The 12966-nt window shown below is 42.5% G+C and overlaps 1 protein-coding gene across 5 annotated transcripts in view; it reads right to left on the bottom strand.

Moving 5' to 3' along the window:
- pacsin1b (protein kinase C and casein kinase substrate in neurons 1b) overlaps positions 1-12966 on the bottom strand; it is a 40913-nt gene that overhangs the window by 22306 nt on the left and 5641 nt on the right. The window contains exon 1 of one of the 5 annotated variants that reach the window (XM_033626891.2): positions 7492-7621. The exons of 1 other annotated variant lie outside the window; for it this stretch is intronic. The gene's annotated coding sequence lies outside the window, so the exon portion shown is untranslated. Of the gene's footprint in view, positions 1-5334; positions 5528-7468; positions 7622-12966 lie in introns of those variants that run through there. 3 more of the 5 variants (XM_078170287.1, XM_033626887.2, XM_078170282.1) reach the window with 3 other exon arrangements.

The raw sequence follows: 12966 nt of genomic DNA, 5'->3' as shown, positions 1-12966 counted from the left end.
AGTTAAAGCGGGTGTTTCTCATGGAGACATTGCTGTGTTTCCTGCTGGGACAGTGCCACAAAAAGCAGTTGTCTTATTTGGCGACATTGCTGCATTTCCTGCAAGGATGGTGCCACAAAGAGTGGGTGTTTTTCATGGAGACATTGCTGCATTTCCTGCTGAGGCAGTGCCACAAAAAACAGTTGTTTTGTTTGGAGACGTCGCTTGATTTCCTGCCAGACAGTGCCAGTTAAAGCGGGTGTTTCTCATGGAGACATTGCTGTGTTTCCTGCTGGGACAGTGCCACAAAAAGCAGTTGTCTTGTTTGGAGACATTGCTGCATTTCCTGCAAGGATGGTGCCACAAAGAGTGGGTGTTTTTCATGGAGACATTGCTGCATTTCCTGCTGGGCCAGTGCCACGAAAAGCGAGAATGGCTTATGGGGACATTGCTGTTTTTAGCCGAGGAAAGCTGGTCAAGAGTGCAACTGGTGCCGCCCAGTAAATCTGCAGAGTTTCAGCTGACTAAACTTCTGTTCTGAGTCTGTTCTGCTGTCTGTGATCTGCGTTTTAATACAGCTGAAATAACAAGTTCCTTTATTTCATTTAGATATTTTTCTATTTCTGTTGTCTGACAACTAAATGACCATAAAATTCTGATTCAACAGTGGGTCATAATGCTACTCCTGAGCTGCTGCAGCGAGACGTCAAACATCAGGCGACTACTGACATTTAAAATGAGCGATCACAGAGAGGGTAATAGGTGACATTAAGTTGTCATCTTAACTCTACTGCCACACAGCCCCCAGGCTCACCTCACTGTTTAACAAAAAGCTCAGTTTTATATAAAGGGCTCCTGGAGTTTTTGGATTTATACACTCTGGAAAGCAGCTCAGTTTAAGTAGGGGCAAAGGGCCAAACGGCAGCGAAAACAATTTTAAATGTATTACTATTTTGTCTCAGTGTAGTAATATTCTGTGGGGAAGAAAAGGACAACCAGATGAAAAAAAGATGGAGAAGGTGGAATGAGATTTTGGTCCACTGATCCAGATGATAAAGGAGGCTACATTTCATTACAACACAAATTCCTTCAGTAGGCTCCAGTCAAACACAGGCAGGATGGGGGCTAACTAACGGGAGACTATGACAGTATCAAGCTGAGCGCATGGAGGGTGGAGGTGACCCTGAGGTAGATATACGTAAACTGTTCTGAATGTTCACGAAGGCCAGAGGGCAGACCTGTGCTGTTGACATGGCAGCCATAAAATGATTAATAATTAGACAACTTGTCATAAAGCGCAGAGCAAAAGTTGAGCTATGCAACTGTGGTGTATGTTGAAGTAAAACGCAGAGTCAAATGCAACAGATTCATAAATATGTTGATCATAAATAACTATTTTGTAAATATTTATTTATGTTAATGAGAACACGTTATCATGACAGTTTGCTTCACTGTTTATTTTATTCTTCTTGCTTTGTTTTTGCCCTCTCCTCGGCAGCATTATTTAAAGCTCAGACATTATCCAAGTCATCCTGTGTGTTCAAAAACAAGTAGAACAAGAGACGGACACCTCCGTTAGAGCCTTGACCACAGCTCGGTCACCGTGCCAACCAGACTGACATGATGTCACTGTCTGATGGGCTGACTGTCACAATAAGACAGAACCCAGCAGACCACAGAGAGCAGAACGGACGACTGTGTGTCTCTGCTGAGTGTGTTGTTGAGTTGTGAACAAGACAGTGGAGGTGAGGATAATGAAGACGGTGTAGTGAAAAGACTGCGCTACAGTCTGTAATCAGCACTTTTACACTGGTGATTTCACAAGTAAATCAGAAATCGAATCCAAAAGCACAGCCAGCAGGACATGGTTTTGATAGATGGAAGACTGTGACACAAAGAGAAAAGGAATTAACAAGGCTGAAAGGCAACAGCCATGCTAGCAGCTCTGTAAGGCTGTACGCTTTGTATTCTGTACTGAGTATTCTGACCTGATAGTGGCATAACATGAATAGTTAGGGGATAACTCAAGGCTTAAGCTTTTACATTTCATCCTGAGGGGGACATGAATGTCTATACCAAATTTCATGGAAATCCAGACAGTTGTTTTTGACAGTTGTTGAGAAATTACACTGAAAATCCAAACATGTAAACCTCATGGGGACACTAGAAGTTAAAGTCAGATCACCAAAGTCAGTGTGCTTCATCCTCTGAGTACCATAAATGTCTGCACAGAATTTCATGACAATCCATCCAGTAGGTGTTGAAATATTTTAATCTTCAAGTGGTGGATCAACAAATTAAACATCAGAATGGCATTGTCATCCCTAGAGCCTTGCCATTAACATGGCTTATGAAAGGATAAAGTATAGACAGCGTTTTGATAGATACAATTTGACTAGCTTAAGTGACATCATACTGTATGGTGCTTTTTAGGTATTCAGTGCATTTCCTCCCATGAAATTACACACCAAGGAATGGAATGTATTTATTTCAAAGAATCCATGTACTGTGACAGCTCAAGATTATTTACCATGTCAGCTTTACATAGAATTATGACCAAACTTCACAGCCATGTTTGTTATGCTCTAATCTATTCAGTCATGTGCGTATGTTGCATACCATCCTGTTTAAATTTTAAGCAGAAATCAACAGAATATACGCTAATAATGCTGCACCAGAAGAATATGTTGGTATTGTACATTTCTGCAAACCACAAATACACTTTAGAAATGTCATATCGACGTTTCTAAAGTGACGCGCCATATGAGCCGACTGTCACTGGGAGGTGGAGGGGATGGTGGATGGCATGGCCCCTTTAGATGGGACAGCTACCAAGCTGCAGACTAGCAGTGTTTTAGTGAGTCATTGCTGTGTTTCCATCGGGTGTTTATACTCCAAACATGGGCGTTTTGCAGTAACTCATTGATGTGTTTCCACCGGGGATAGAGACATGAAAAAGCAGTTATGTTTTACCAAGACATTGCACTGCTTTTCAGACAGGATTGTGTCCCCAGAATATTAGAGTACAAATAACATGAAAACATGTAATAATTTTAGTCAAAATATGATCACAGCATGGTGCTGCAGTTGCATTGTCGCCTCACAACAAGAGGGTTCCTGGTTCAAACCAGGAGTCGGGGGTTTGAACCTCTGTGCAGAGTTTGCATGTTCTCCACGTGTCAGCGTGGGTTTCCTCCAGATACACCAGCTTCCTCCCACAGTCCAAAGACATGCAGGTTAATTGGTGACTCTAAATTGTCCGTAGGTGTGAATGTGAGTGTGAATGGTTGTCTGTCTGTATGTGTCAACCCTGTGATAGTCTGGTGACCTGTCCAGGGTGTACCCTGCCTCTCACCCAATGTCAGCTGGGATAGGCTCAAGCTCCCCCGTGACCCCTAACAGGTTAAGCAGTTATGGAAAATGAATGAATGATCTTTTCCCAACCATAACCAATTGTTTTTGTTCCCAAGGTTCAGATGTATCGGCTACATGATAGTGTGCCATTGCTAAGTATCCATGGTTTTCAGAAACATACAATGCCAACTTTTTTCTGGTGACTGGGTTGGAGAATCTCCACTATTTTGTTGGCTTAACTTTACTAAAGTCTTGCTGAAAAATAACTTTTGCTCACAATCTGCGTTTTCGTGCTTTTTGTGCTATTTTGTCAGCTCCACCTCTCAGTGGAAATATAGGAGAAGCTGTTTCAAAGTCGGTTCTTCATTTTGAATTTCTCAGCAAGAGAACTGTAAAATAGAGAACCACCATATTTTAAGATCTTCAGCTAGGTTTCAGAAAAGTATCAAACCCCAGCAGGTGGAGCAAACAAGCTGATTAAACTTGCATTTAAAACTTTAGAGTGAACACAACCACAAAAACGTGATGTCTGGTACCACAGGAGATAATAGAAACCATTTCTCGTGCTGCATGACGCCTGACCCACAACTACAGAATAAAACAGATGGCCATGGATCACAGCTGACATGCTTTTTAATAAATATCCACACTGTATGAATTTTCTAATCAGCGATGGGTGCGAGGCGGACATATACTAAGTCTATTTACATTAAAAACAGCCTCGGAATAACAAAGACTGACACAACTCTGCTTCAGTTCATCCATCAAACTGCATGTGAGACAGAAGACGAGAGGAAAAAAACATAATAAAGGCTGCTGACATTTTTCAAAACAGTTTATAAAAATGAGGCGACACTTTGAGGAAAAGCAAATAAATATATTGCTTCTTTTGCGCATTGGTAGTTCCACTGCAGTTTTTTGTGCTGTTTGAAAAGATATTTGATCATTTAACGATTTCCACTATCTTCATATACTCTACACACACACACACACAAACAAACATCCACAGTATCTCTCTCTCTGGAGCCACCCTCTGCCCTCCGAGCACAAACACCTCCTGTACGGTGAGATCTTGGCCACATTATTCAAATGCAGCACTTTTTCTTTCCCTCAGGACAAACAGCACTGGTTCTGCTGCTGCCCTCATCACATTCAGGTCCTATATATAGAACCCCATTCATCAATAATTCACGCCGCTGTAAACAGATAGAGGAGATGACCAACCTGACTCACGTGGAGAAACTCTTTAGGGTTTGATATAATCTCATGTCACTGTCAAGACAATTGGATTATGAAACAAAGAGATCGATACAAGGCAGCGGCACCACAACAGGCCTGAACAGGAACTTTGTGAATTATGTGTTTCAGACCTTGAGGGCAGTTTGGAGTATCAGAAAACTAAATGCCACAGCTCATCCCGACAGCACAACACTACCTTGTGTACTGTGAACTCATTTGAAATGTAATCTTATCTTGCAGAAAAACAATACACTCTTCTCTAGTTTAATATCACCACTGACAGTCCCTGGTAAACAACTCCAGCTCTGCAAAACATCCTGGATTCTCAGCTGACGTCTCTGCTGCAGGTAAATAAAATGTGAATGAAGAAAAAGAATCTGCTCGGCTCTCGCTTCCCTTGACGGCTGATAGTGTTGCTGAGGAAGCCTCGATAAAAGGCATTTAACCCTCAGCTTCTCCTGTGGTGTTACTTCGTAGCCAGCAGTAGAGCACTGTTGTGCACTTCTCCAGTACAGATATGTGCAGCGGTTCACTCAGAGGGTCAGACACATGCAGGAAAAAGTGTTGATGCTGCATCTAAACACAATGTGCAACAAGAGAATGCACTTACAATTCCTGTAGAAGTGTTTAAGGCAGCCAGCAACCATTTGTCAAAACCTCTGCGGCCGCCCGGCCAACTAACTGAAACTCATTCCGGTTTCTTTACAATATTCATGTATCATCAATAATACAGAAGATCTGGACACAAGCAGACTTAAATACCTGTACAGTGGTCCTATTTTGAGCCACTAGCAGACACACTCATACCTCCGACAGAACTGTCAGCGGTCAGGTTGCATTGTGGGTAATGCGAGCACCAGGTTTTGACAAGGAAGAAGAATGCACGGAATAATAAAGACGATATCTCTGGTTCTGCCGCATTGAATCAGATCCTTTTTGTGAGTCTGACAGTAGTTAAAGGAGTGCAATGCTTTATCAGTGGAGCATCTTTTAAAGTCCATACCTTCACGTAGATAAGACAGAGATCAAGGTCCATGTGTGCTTAATCTAAGATGACTTTCTTGGCTGTTTTTGACCATGATCTTTTTAAAATAACACACACATTAGAGAAAAGCACTCAGTAGGGAGCAGATCTCCGCCAAGTGGCCGCCCGAGCTGATCACAGCCACTCTAGATGATTTATGCAATTGTGCAGATGCTAATAAAAATACAAGCCTTGTCTATTTTTGACAGAGCCATGACATATTGACCTGCTGACAGGCAGTGTATATGAAATATAGAGGCAATAAGCACAGCCAAAAATCTTTGATCTATGTCATTTATAGCTAGACTTTTAGAGGTATTAACTTTGTCTGTAAGCTACGTAAGAAATACCAAACACAATTAAAACAGACAAAGAAAATTAAAGATTTAATTACCTGCTGACCTACTTATGGTAGAAATGCAAATATCAAGGAAAAATGACAAAATTAACAAAATCTAAAAGCAAAATTGGGCAGCTTTTCCCGTTGGAATTGTCTCTCCTGGCTCCCTTAGATAAAATGTTGGCAAATGGGGACTAAGTCATCTCGTATCTTGCCTAACTTTAGTGGATCATAACATGTCAGATGGAATTAATCTGGAGATGCTTTGGTTCAAAATAAGACAAAAGGTTTCTATGGCTGTCAGTGTTTGAGCCACAATAAAGGCCAAAAAGTGGTCTGCAACAGACGTTAAGGCTTGTTTTTAGCTGTGAGGATTTCTGGAAAACTTGACACTCCTACTAGCTAGTTAAGAGAAGTGAGGAATCAGCACTCAATGAGGGTATAAAACAGTCAATAAAACAGTTTTTTCGAAAGTTACGGATCACCACAACTACAAGAGGTCCTTGAGCCAACAGTCATACATGTGCACACAAAATATGAGGCTGACTGGTCCAGTAGTTTGCGAGAGTAGCTGTGTACAGACAGATACACACACTCACAGGGCAGTTGTAGTGGAAAGAGAAGTGAGACTGATTATTATAGTAGAGGCCCTGGGAAAAGTTTGGTTTTGTTTTCACTTCATTTTATTTTTAAGTATTAATCTGTGATCTCATCATGAGGTCCTGGATACTTGCAGCCGAAATGAGTTTTCTGTCTGGGGTCAGCATTAGAGATAGGGTAAGGAGCTCGGATATTCAGAGGGAGCTCGGAGTAGAGCTGCTGCTCCTTTGCGTCAAAAAGGGTCAGTTGAGGTGGTTCGGGCATCTGATCAGGATGCCTCCTGGGCACCTCCAGTTAGAGGTGTTTCGGGCACGTCCAACTGGTAGGAGGCCCTGGACAGACCCGAACACACTGGAAGGATCACATATCTCATCTGGCCTGGGTGGGAACGCCTTGGGTTTCCCCCAGGAGGAGCTGGAAAGCGTTGCTCGGGAGAGGGACGTCTGGAATACTTTGCTCAGCCTGCTGCCCCCATGACCCAGCTTCAGATAAGCAGTTAAAAATGGATAGATTGAAGTATTAATGCCATAACTGAATTGAAATTGCCTGAAAAAATCGTTAAAAGACTGAAAAGGTAAAGAAAGCCAATTGACTTTTTTTGGGGGAAAAAAAAAAATCTAAAGGTGCGTGAGAGAGACATGGATCAAGAGAGGAAGGGTGGGTACTGAGACTGCTTATGCTTAGGACCCATAATTTGGTGCTACGCCCCTGCATACTCACACACACTCAATCACACGCAACCAAACGCATGATCCACTCTAGGCTTGTCTGGCGGAGATAAAGACACCATTGTTCATTCATTCATGTCAGAATTCATCCTGTGTTATACGACGGCAAAAACTACTGGAAAACGCTCACAACTACGAACACAGCTACACAACTACAAGTATACAACCATAAAATTAAAAGTAGACATTAAGATGTGTCATTACAGATCAGAGCTGTGTTACTGAACCTGGTCTGTCCTCTCTGCGGCCACTCAGTCCTCGACAGCGTCACTCCAAGTAATTTCTGACACCTGAAACTTGGAGTCGAACAGCCTCACTGCTCAACTGCAACCATGACACATCCTGCGGTCGAGCACGCCTTTTACACACACACACACACACACACACACTGAACTTTGACATATCCCTGAGAAGACACATTAGGTCATCAATTATTCGCTAGCTGCGAAGGAGGGTGGAGACTTGAGGGCTCTCCCTTGTCGCACACATTCAACTGGCAGGTGTCATGTAGTCAGGCAAAGGAGACTCAGAGACAGACTGATAGAGAGAGAAGGACAAAAGAGACAGACAGTTACTCATCATGCAGATGAAGGAGGCAGACAGGAAGAACAGAGAGAAGTAGATAATGCTTGTTCTGTAGAGTACAGACAGATGAGTCAACATCGGGGTATCAGGTCAGCCGTGCCACGTCACCTCAATCAATATGCATTTGCTGACGTACAATGAACGATACCTGTACAGGATGAATAGCGTCTTTTATTTGAGGGGTAAACATGTCTGACATCAATCATTTAAGAATGCTGCATGAAAAACTCTCAAAATAACAGGAATTATCTTGAGGGGATGCCATTTGAGAGCATAATAAATGTTCTTTTCGTAATTTAGTGTGATGCTGCGAATAAAAAGAATCAGAGCAGACAGGTGTGTGTGAGCGTCCTCTCGTAATAGACAGCTTCCCACAGAGGCAGGTACATCATCACCACACACAGCAGAGGATAATCACTCGCAGGATTGTCGCCTGAATTCCCGTAAGTCATGAAAAGACTCAAATAAAGCCTGTCGTCCATCCACGCAGACAGATGCTCGTCTCCCCATTATGTGCCATCTGTGTATCATCTAATCATGTTTCTCCCTGCGGGGCTCACTCCATTTGACCCCGGTGTTCTATCACATTATTGCAGGAAGTAATATACGACCCCTGCGCAGGGAGGAGAGGGACTGAAAGGGCTGCAGGTCTGGTCGTATGTAGAAAACACAATCTTATAATTGAGGCTGTTCTTCTCCTGTTATCTGACAACATTCTGAGGTCATGAGTCAGAGTACCCCCAACACACCCCTGCTTTAAAATATTTTAAAGTCTTTTAACTATTTGTGATAATTGTATTTCAATTAGTGAATATTTGCTGTTTTTCTCTGGAAACCAAAAGGCTTCTGTGTTCAGTACAACTAACATACAACTTTCTCTCTTATTTGTGATAATAATGAAATATAACATTGTTTAACCTTTGGACAGAGCCAGGCTAGCTGTTTCCCTCTGCTCTCAGCCTTTATGCTAAGCTAAGCTAACCATCTCCTGTCTCTAGCTTCATATTTAAAGGGACAGTTCACCCCACAATCCACAATACATATTTTTCTTCTTACCTGTAGTGTTATTTATCAAATAACACTATATATCGGCCATAGAGATGTCTGCCTTCTCTTGGATATAAAGCCCAGTTCAGTCAAGTGGTTTGCGACGAGAAACCGTTTCAGAATGTTGCAGCAGTGTGAACTGGCCGGCTGATGGTGTCACTTGCAACTCAGCTGATCAAATCATGTAGGGACTATTTTTCTTTCCACTGAACTACACCCACCAACCGTATCAAATCAAATCAAATCACTGTCTCACCACTCAGAAGGAAGCGTGCATCTCAGGATGAGAGGCTCATGCTCATGACAGCGTGAGATGTGCACATTAATGGCATCCTCCTCAGCTGAGCTGTAATGTTGGTGGTGCTAGGTGAGCTAGCAGTAGATCTATGCTTCCTTCTGAGTGGAGAAGTGGTTGGCGGGTGTAGTTCGGTAGAAAGAAAAATAGTTCCTACATGAAACTGCTCACAACAAGGTCTGTGGATTATCTTGAGTAACAGGGTCATGATTTCTGGAAAGAGACATTGCTGTTGAGTTTTTCAAAAGTATTTTTTGGCGCTTTGAGCACCACAAGCTGAGTGCCATCTAGTTCCATTATATTCAAGAGAAGACAGACATCTCTACAGCTGATATCTCCAACACTAAGCATCCCCCACGAGAGTTTAGACTGATAGACAGCACTACAGGTAAGAGGAAAAATATGTATTTTTGAGTGAGAGTGGTATTGGGTTTCTCATATCACTTTTGATAAGACTAAGCATATTTAAGTTTGCTATCTGACAGTTTAGCCACCAAAGGACATGTCACATTATCTCACATTGAACTCTGATGAAAGTAATTCATTCAGTGCAAATCAAAAGCAACCAAAAAAAACAACACAGTTGACAAAATATCTCACCACGACCTTCATTTTGTGGCTGTCGCCTTCAATCATCACACAATCTTTTTCAGTAGTTGTCACGAAACTTCAGATGTTTATGAATGTTTTTGCATTGGCTTAAAAACTGAAACTAAAGTTCACTCCTGACCTTGGAAACATGACTGACTAAAATAATTTTAGTTTCACTTCGCGTTCAGACTTTGCTGTACAGCAAGGGGAATAAAACCCAGACACAAAATGTGGCCCAGTGGTTATTTCAGGCAATCATCGGCAGGTGTACACACATCTATAAATGTTTTGCAGGTGCTGGGTGACAATCTGTACATAAGAACAAAACATCCCTGCACTCTACTGTCTTGTTTCCAGCCCCTATTTTATTCTATGACAAACTTACCATCTAAACACTTTCACATAACGTCTCCTGCAGATTAAAGAGAGAAAAAAATTATACGTGCATGTGTGGTTGTGGAACACCACTTAATATTCTGTGTAGAGCCAATTTCTCATACTCCAGGGTTCAAAGAATTCAATAGGGCAAGTGTGGAGGACCTCTGTGCTCTCCATTCCACTTTCTTTGTAATCAATAACCTTTTCTTTCCACCGCCCAGTGCAGAGAGTCAGTGTGGACACTGTTAATTGAAGCCTCTGGTTCAGCTGCTGGAGTCAAAGTGTGCACACACTGAAGATGATACTGAGAAGGGAAATGGAAATGACTCATTCAAAGACAGTGCAGCTGCTAAAAGCCATGAGAGCTACACACACACACTCTCACACACATACAAAAGCCTCTGTTGTTGTTGTTGTGAATGAGAACTCCTCTGGCTGTTAGGAGTGAGATCCACTGAGAGGAAACACCATCAGTGATGCAGTCAGTATTCAAGGGAAGGCAGACATCTCTACGGCCGATATCTAAAGTATAAATATGTATTTTTGGTTTTGTGGTGAACTGTCCCTTTAAGTTGAAAGTTCATTCTTGGCCTTGGAAACAGCAGCTGTTCTGAAACTTTCTGAAACTCATCAGCAGATGAAGTTTCCCCGTCATAAATAAATGCAAAACAAAGTTTTATTTCACCAGGGAAGCAAAGAAAGGCCGTGCTCAAACTGGAACATCTGGGCAAACTCCATCTTCTGATTAAGATAATGTGTTGTGACTGAAAGCTCCACAGCAGCCAATATGTGTGCCTTTTGTCAAGTTGATTGAATTGATTAAGTCATTTTTCCAAAACATTTGCTGCTTCTCAAATGTGAGCCACTTTTCAACAATTTTCTGACATTTTATATACTAAACAATCCTCGATCAGAAAAACAGTCAACAGGTTAATCAATGATGAAAATATTCATTTGGGTTTAGCCAAATTTCTAATCAGTAAGACTCTAAAAAGCTAAAAACTCATATCTGACATTTAATAGACCAAATGAATATTAATCGAGAAAATAATCTTCACATTAATCAATCATGAAAACAGTTGTTAGCTGCAGCCCTACGCCTCAAACATGCCCAAACACAGTCGCTCCCACCTCTACACACATGCACACCACACAGACGCCATCCTTAGCAAAGTTGCCATGGCAACAACAAGCCCTCTTCCTTCCTCCTCCTCTGGCTCTAAAGCACTTCACTGACACTATAAATCTGACACGCTTGAGCCTCAGAGGAGCAAAGCAAACCCGCAGCCAACAACCTCTAATAGCCTCTTTTGTTCCTCTTAAGCTGTGAGATGGCTTTTGTAATGTACCATCTACAGCAGAGGTGCCCCGGAGATACAAAGTGATTCATTACACTCAGGAAAGTGGAAGTGTATCAGCGTCACATGATGCAGATTCACAACTCTTCCTCCAGCACTTAGTCAATGAAACTCTCACCACATGGCTGACTTACAGTAAACTTATTGTTTTGTTTGTGTGTGACCCCTCAGATTTATCTTGGGACCACTCAAGGCCCCCTGACCCCCAGGTTAGGTACCAAATAGTGATTTTCATTAGGGATGCAACTAGCAATTGGGCCAGTTCTTTTCTCGATTAATTTATTCATCTTGGGCTGCAAGTATATATCATACTCTCAATTTATCATCCAAGTCGCAGTTATTTGCCGGGTTGCAGGGGCAGCAGGCCAAGCAAAGCATCCCAGACATCCCTCTCCCCAGCAATACTTTCCAGCTCCTCCTGGGGGACCCCAAGGCGTTCCCAGGCCAGATGAGATATGTAAATCCCTCCTGCTTGTCCTGGGTCTGCCCCGGGACCTCCTACTAGTGGGACGTACCTGGAACACCTCCAATGGGAGGCGCCCAGGAGGCATCCTGATCAGATGCCTGAACCACCTCAACTGACCCTTGTCGACGCAAAGGCGCAGCCACCCTACTCCGAGCTCCCTCCGGATGTTCGAGCTCCTTACCCTATCTCTAAGGCTGAGCCCAGCCACCCCACGGAGGAAACTCATTTTGGCCGCTTGTATCTGTGATCTCGTTCTTTCATTCATTACCCAGAGCTCGTGACCATGGTGAGGGTTGGGACGTAGATGGACCAGTAAATTGAAAGCTTTGCCTTCCGGCTCAGCTCCCTCTTCATCACAACAATCCGATCACTTGTTAACAAGACCCCAAGATACTTGAACTCCCTCGCTTGAGGCAGTAACTCAACCCAGAGGGGGCAATCCACCAGTTTTTGTAAGACAACCATGGCCTCAGACTTGGAGGTGCTGACTCTCATCTCGACCACTCCACACTCAGCTGCAAACCGCCCCACGGCATGCTGGAGGTCATGGGGTGATGAAGCCAACAGAACCACATCATCTGCATAGATCAAAGATGCAATTCTAAGGTCCCCAAACTGGACCCCTTCCTAACACCCCAGGCAATTTCATTAAAAGTCTTAAATTTGATGTATTAAAATTAATATAATGTAAGACAGAGAAGAGTACAACATTTGCACATTTGTGCACAAAATGGGAACAATCAAAGTTTTGTTCGTTTTGCTTGAAAAAATGACAAAAATTAAATGATTATAAAAATAGCTACTGATAAATTTGCTTTATTGCTGCAGCTCTAGATTTATCATTTTGCTATATTTTGCTATATGTCCCAAGATAATGACTAACACCCATCACAGTTTCCAAAAACCCAAGATGATGTACTCAAATTGCACCAACAGTCCAAAACCCAAAGATATTCAGCACACAATCACAAAAGTAAAAGAA

The sequence above is a fragment of the Epinephelus lanceolatus genome, chromosome 1, assembly GCF_041903045.1.
Source record: "Epinephelus lanceolatus isolate andai-2023 chromosome 1, ASM4190304v1, whole genome shotgun sequence".
NCBI lineage: Eukaryota > Metazoa > Chordata > Actinopteri > Perciformes > Serranidae > Epinephelus > Epinephelus lanceolatus.
This window is presented reverse-complemented; position numbering and strand designations above follow the sequence as displayed.